Source organism: Mucor mucedo, assembly GCF_025094135.1.
Source record: "Mucor mucedo strain NRRL 3635 chromosome Unknown EV154scaffold_161, whole genome shotgun sequence".
In the NCBI taxonomy this organism is placed as follows: domain Eukaryota; kingdom Fungi; phylum Mucoromycota; class Mucoromycetes; order Mucorales; family Mucoraceae; genus Mucor; species Mucor mucedo.
In genome coordinates this window covers 15,503-21,951 of record NW_026252445.1, presented here as the reverse complement: position 1 = coordinate 21,951, position 6,449 = coordinate 15,503, and the positions used below count along the sequence as shown (strand labels likewise).

At 36.2% G+C, this 6,449-nt stretch overlaps 1 non-coding gene across 1 annotated transcript; it reads left to right on the top strand.

The window, feature by feature from the left end:
* Positions 1-3,026: 3,026 nt before the first annotated feature.
* On the top strand, positions 3,027-3,097 carry EV154DRAFT_t130. The gene has a single exon. It is a non-coding gene; the product is annotated as a tRNA-Gly (tRNA).
* The last annotated feature ends 3,352 nt before the right edge of the window (positions 3,098-6,449 follow it).

Here is a 6,449-nt window from a genome sequence, read left to right as displayed (position 1 = left end):
AACACCACGAATAATTCTCGAAGTACGACCTTGAACACGCACAATACCCTTGGAAGTAGGAACCTTAATCTGCGAATTTTGGATATCCAAAGAAATACCATAGGCTTGGAACCAAGGAATTCCCAAAAGACAAATATCACTATCGGTATTCATTTGAACCGCCATATGCTCAGGACGAATCTTGCCCCCAATACAGATAGGTACGTTTATAACCACATTTGACATGGAAGGAGTATTATTATTGTTGAAACCGACCAAATGCAAGTTATCACCATTAGGTACCAAACCCAAAGAATTACAAATGTTAGATCCTAAAATGGAAACCGAAGCACCCGTGTCAAAAACAGCTTCTAGCGATTTACCATTTATTTCGATAAAACCTCTCAAAGGCGAAGTAGACTTCATACGTTGCAGATCATAAGGATAACCATATACGGACTCTAACTCACTGAACTCCAAATCAGACACTTCACCAGAAAAAGAAGACGAATCATAATCAGACCCTTCCTCCAAATCAGAACCGGACAAATTACTTTCAGAGTCGACTTCATTTACAAACACCGTATTATCCACAGCTTCGCCAACGTTCGTTACATCATGGACACCAACATCCATCGCATTATTAAAACTGATATTTGGACCAAAAGGATAATTTGCATCTCCAACAACTACACCAGCACCAGGAATAGCATTAACACCACCAGAAGCACCAACACCACCAGAAACACCAACACCACCAGAAACACCTACACCACCAGAAACACCAACGCCACCAGAAATACGAACACCAGAAGACACCTTCTTCTTTACTTTACTTTCTTTGAGATAGCGAATACCATCAATCATTTCAGCTGCAGCTTCTTTATCTAATGAAAGCCACTCAGCAACAGAAATTCCTGATTCAGTACCCATCAACTTAGCCCAAATTTTTGACCGCTTGAATTTCACTGGGAGACGCCTAGCCTTCGGACGAGTCCTTTTCTTAACTAACTTCTTATTCCCAGTCAAGACCACAGGAACAGAAGGATTCACCCCAGGTTTCTCCAACTCAGAAGTAGCTCTTCTCTTCACACCATTCGCAAGAATTTCATTCGTAACGATACCACTCTTCGCTACTACCGTCTCCACCAGTTGTACTTCTTGGCCACCTTCTTGATTTATTGATAGAGGATTTAAATTTGTAGGAGCAACAGTCACCTCGTTTACTGTTGCTCGTTGCCTTTTCCCGTCTCTTCGGTACTTCCAATGGGAACCGCATTGCTACCAGTAGCAGGAGTAGACGAAACTTGATTTTGATCACGTAAGTACTTGGGGCATTCATATTTCTTATGTCCATCATCACGGCAATAGAAGCAAACAAAAATTATTTCTTTGAGGAGCAGAACCATTTCCAACATAAGGAACATAGGGCTTAGGAGAAGCAGGCTTGGACGTAACATTTTCATTCAACTTAACAAGATTGATGCTGAGTTGTTCTAACTTGGCCACAAGAGAAGACATATCCGTGCTGGCAACACTAGCGGTATCCGAAAAATCATTTTTGAACGTATGATTTTGTGAAAAATCGGTTTTCAAATCACCAACAGGACCCGAACCAACAGCACCAAGACGAACAGGATCATACTTCAAGAAACTTTTCTCAATTTGCTTAGCCTTAATCTTAGCCGTTTCGAAAGAAACAGGAGTACCATCCTTTTCGACTTCAAATCCGATATTCGGACGAATAGCAGATAAAAATGTGCGAACTTGAAAAACTTGACTTTTGGTATCCAGCAACTCAAACAACTCTTCCATCTTCAAAGCAATGTCATCGATACTATCTTGCTCCCCTTGTTTCATGTTTTGCAAAGAAAACCACCATTTGTCTTCTTGGTCAACTAAATATTGTTTTTTAAACAATAGGACAAATTGGGACCAGGAAGTAGCCTTAATACCAACAACATTAAACCATGTTTCAGCCTTCTTTGTTAGATGATCACCAACCACGAAAAGAGCTTCTTCATCTGAAAGTTTAACGGATTTCTTATAGCGTTCCATTTTCTTCAGCCAAACATACGCTTCGTTTCCCATGTCTTCACCGACAACTGAGACACCCGAAAAATCCTTTGGCTCGACAATGCGCCAATTTGGTTTCTTGATAATTTCTACTTGATCAGAATTTGGAGGAGCCATTACAAAAATAATAAAGAGTACTATAAAACTTGAATACGAGTCAATAACCTTCTCTGGTAGATCGGACCACTTGATAAGGATCTGACTGTCTTTATGTTTACCTTGTGTAGAGTACGAGAATAAACAATATATAAAATGATGGTTCAAGGAGACTGTAAAGACTTGATATCAGATTATACAAACAGAGAGAAGAGATTAAAATGCACTAGTAAGCAATGGAAAGCTGCCAAAGAAGTTATGTATCAAAAATAATAGAATATAAAAAATATAAACTAGGAAAAAGATAACGTTTATTTACTGTCAATAAAATAAGCTTTTATAGCTGTCAAAAAATATGCACAAAAATATAAATACAAGATCAGATCGACCATTGTCAAATAAATAAATCATAAGTTAAAAATACGGATAAAATAAATGAAAGTATAAAAATAAAATAAGGAAATGAAAATAAATCAGATGTCAAAAATTCAAATAATAACATCCAAGAAATATTCAATACGACAATAACTCCTCTTCTAACTGCGACGACTAACAAAAACCGATTCTCTGGATTTATCAGAAATAGAAGATGGATTTCTCAAATTTGACGTGACTTCTAGAAAATTCATTCGGACTTTCAACACCAGATCTTCCAAGCGCAACAACGACAAGAAAAACAATTTATTCCTTAGACACACTGAACTTCTTCCTCGCTCATTTCGACATTAACTTTCATAACCCCTTCCAAAATCTTCAATAACCTTTCTCCTACTTCTTTACAATATATACTGTAAACCAAACACGTGAAAGTCACGTGCTTTTAAGACTTCAAGCGAAACACAAGAACAAAATACGACCGTATCAAGACCATCTGAGCGCTCTTGGTTTAGTGGTAGAATTTCACCCTTCCAAGGTGAAGGCCGGGGTTCGATTCCCCGAGGGCGCACTTCTTTTTTCGTAGATAATTTTTTGTCGTGATAGTGTTGTCGTGACTGCTTTTAGATAGTTATAAATATGTCAGATCAATCATTCAATAAAACGATAACTCTTTTACTACTCTACTTAAATATCTATAACTAAGCGTAACACTTATATCAGACCCGACATTTGGTAGCACCAGATTCTTTTTATTTTTATTTTATTGTATACCTTTGTATACAGGATTTATGGATAGACAGAAATTTTTAAATCAATTTGAAATCGAAGAACGGATTGAATCAGGATTAGATATTGATAAACGTGCTGGTTATAACAAATTAAGAATAACTCGCAAAGAAGACATATTACCAGGAGAAAGACTTAAATCAACGACCGCAAGAGAATTACATTGGAATACATTAGCAAGAACCCTAATTGAAAAATTTAATTCGGATATAACAAGTAACAACGATAGCAACATGAACGATATAGACATGAATAATAACAGCAACAATATCGATATGAATAATTTGACTGCGGCCTTAAAAGAAATTGTCAATTTAGTCCAAATGTGATAGTTGAGAATAGATTTTAAAAGAGAAAAACAATAAAGTACTTTGAGACTGCTTATAAGTTTTATTAAGAGTAAAAAGTAGATTCAAAGATTGAGAGGGTTCTATTCTAACTATCAGTTTGCATATTTATATATGTTAAGAGAAATCGGATTATGAATTTAGTTTGATGGATAAGTTACACAGCACTAAAATAGTGCTTGTAGTTGGATATGATATAATGTATAAGAGATTAGTTCGTGTTGTGATGTAATAATGTATGGGGTGATGAAGTGAGATTTAATTTTAATATTGTTTTATGGTGTGATTAGTAACAATAGTAGGTGGATCACCACATTATCCCCACCCAGGTATTGACTAATACCGACAAAATTATGAAGATCTTTTAATTGTTCTTTATTTAGAGTTTTGACGATCATTCTTATTTTTAGTCGATTTATTTTTCTTTACCGGGCGAGAGCTTACTTTGTGATTTAAATCCTTCATCTCATTCAACTTACGTTTATTGGCTTTATTAATGGCTTTGATACTCTCAGGGGCTTCACCTATTCTTCTGTAATAATCAGAGATGAACTTTGGATCAGTAAAGTTTTCCTCAGGTTCCCAAGTATCATCAGCTTCATTGTAACCTAACCATCTGCATCTATATTGCAGCTTATTATTATCATCTCTACGATGTCCTATTATGGCTTCCACTTCGAAGTATTGTTCCTGAGGGATAATTTTATCGGAGACAATTTTTAGGTTTGAAGGTGGAAAGTTCCTAGGCTCAATAAATCCTTTTTCATTTCTTAATACATATGTGCCAGCAGAAGTTTTTCTTACAACAGTGTAATATCCTTCATAGTTAGGATATAGCTTATTTTGCTTTTCTTGAATTAAGATCATTACTGTTGCACCAACTGGAATGTCAATTAACTTGTGGCTTGCATCAAACTTTTCCTTTTGTTTATCAGTGACTTTCTTTGTCTGCTCATAGATTGCAGGGTACACTATTTCTCTCATGAGTTTTATTTTGTTATGTAATTCCTTATTTGTTCTTTCCGTGGTTATTTTATCCGTTTCCTTTTTATAATCTGTAAAGTCATTTGGATTCCTTCCGAACATTAACGAGAATGGTGTACTTTTAGTTCGACTGTTATACTTGCAATTTAATTCCAACTGTGTAGACGCGACCATTATATCCCAGTCAGCAATATTTCCATTTATTTTCTTTTTTATGGTTTTCACAGCGGATTGCACAGCTCTTTCAGTAGCTCCATTAGATCTTGGATGATACTGCGAGATCAAAGCATGGTCAAACCCAATATTGCTTTTTATGCATGACATACACCTATTGACGAATTCGGTAGCCTTATCGCTTTGCAATTTTCTAAATGGGCCGAAGGTGCAGATTACTTCCAACACAACACTTGCAACAACCGCTGCCGTCTTATCAGGTATAGCTCTTAACACATAATATTTGGTTGCTATATCTATCATGACTAACAGATAATGATTGCCTCTTCTAGATGTTACGAATGGACCAGCCAAGTCAATTCCCCAACTGTCACCAGGAAGAGCAGCTAATACAGGTCTTAATGGATTGTAACCTTTTCGTGCTATATTGTGTCGTTGACATGGAACACATGCCTTAATTAACTCATTTGCATCCTTCTTTAAATTAGACCAAAAAATGCCTTTACGTTTTAATGCATGTAATACGGCTTCGACTCCGAAATGTCCTTTAACGTGCTCAAGTTTTAATAGTTCGTCACGCTCTTGTTGAGTAGGAGGAGTGAAGTATTCACCACTGGTTTCGCTAGGTAATGGTTCCATAATTGCTGCTCTATTTCGCATGATGAATTTATCCCCACCCAGTTCATTTGATAGTGTATAATCGTCCTCAAATAGTCTGGATAACGTGTCGGGTAAGACATTGGATATACCAGGCAAATGAACGATGTCAAAATCATACTGTAAGATGGTATCCATCCATGAGATCATCATGAGATTGGCAATTTTTTGTGTATGGAGATAGGTTAAAGCTTTATGATCAGTGTATAAGGTAAATTTAGATCCGTAGACATACTTATGAAATTTCTTTAACGAGAATACTAATGCGAGTAATTCTCTTTTCGTAGCTGAATATTTACGCTCACTTTTAGATAAACTCTTTGCGACGAATGAAATAAATTTCTTTGTACCATTAATTTCTTGATACAAAACTGCACCAATACCAGATAGAGAGGCATCACAACTTATAGAGAAGGGAGCATTCATGTCGGGAAAGGCTAATACAGTATCGCTTATAAGCGCTTTTTTCAAATTGTCAAAAGCTTTCTGATGGTTATCATTCCATAATTTATCAAGTGATTTTTCATTTCGTAAGGAGTCAAGTGGAGACATTATAGCAGAAACATTGGGGATTAAGGATCTGAAATAATTTATGAGACCACAATAACGCATGATATCTTTTCCAATTTTGGGTTGAGGGAATTCCAGCACGTTTACAAGTTTACGTCTGTCAACGCTGACACCAGAAGGAGTTACACGAAATCCCAAGAGATAAATTTCCTTTTGAAAGAAACAGCACTTATCAGGATTCAGCTTCAGGTTTACTTCAGTTAATCGTTTTATCAGCATATTTAAATGTTCTTTATGTTCTTCAATGGATTTACTCGCACAAACAATATCGTCAACGAAATATCGAACACAAGGTAAACCTTCTAATACGATACTCATTGTTCTCTGAAATTGTGAGCTAACATGACGGATGCCAAAAACAGTGCCTATAGGTTGATATTGAACACCACGCCAAGTAAAGCT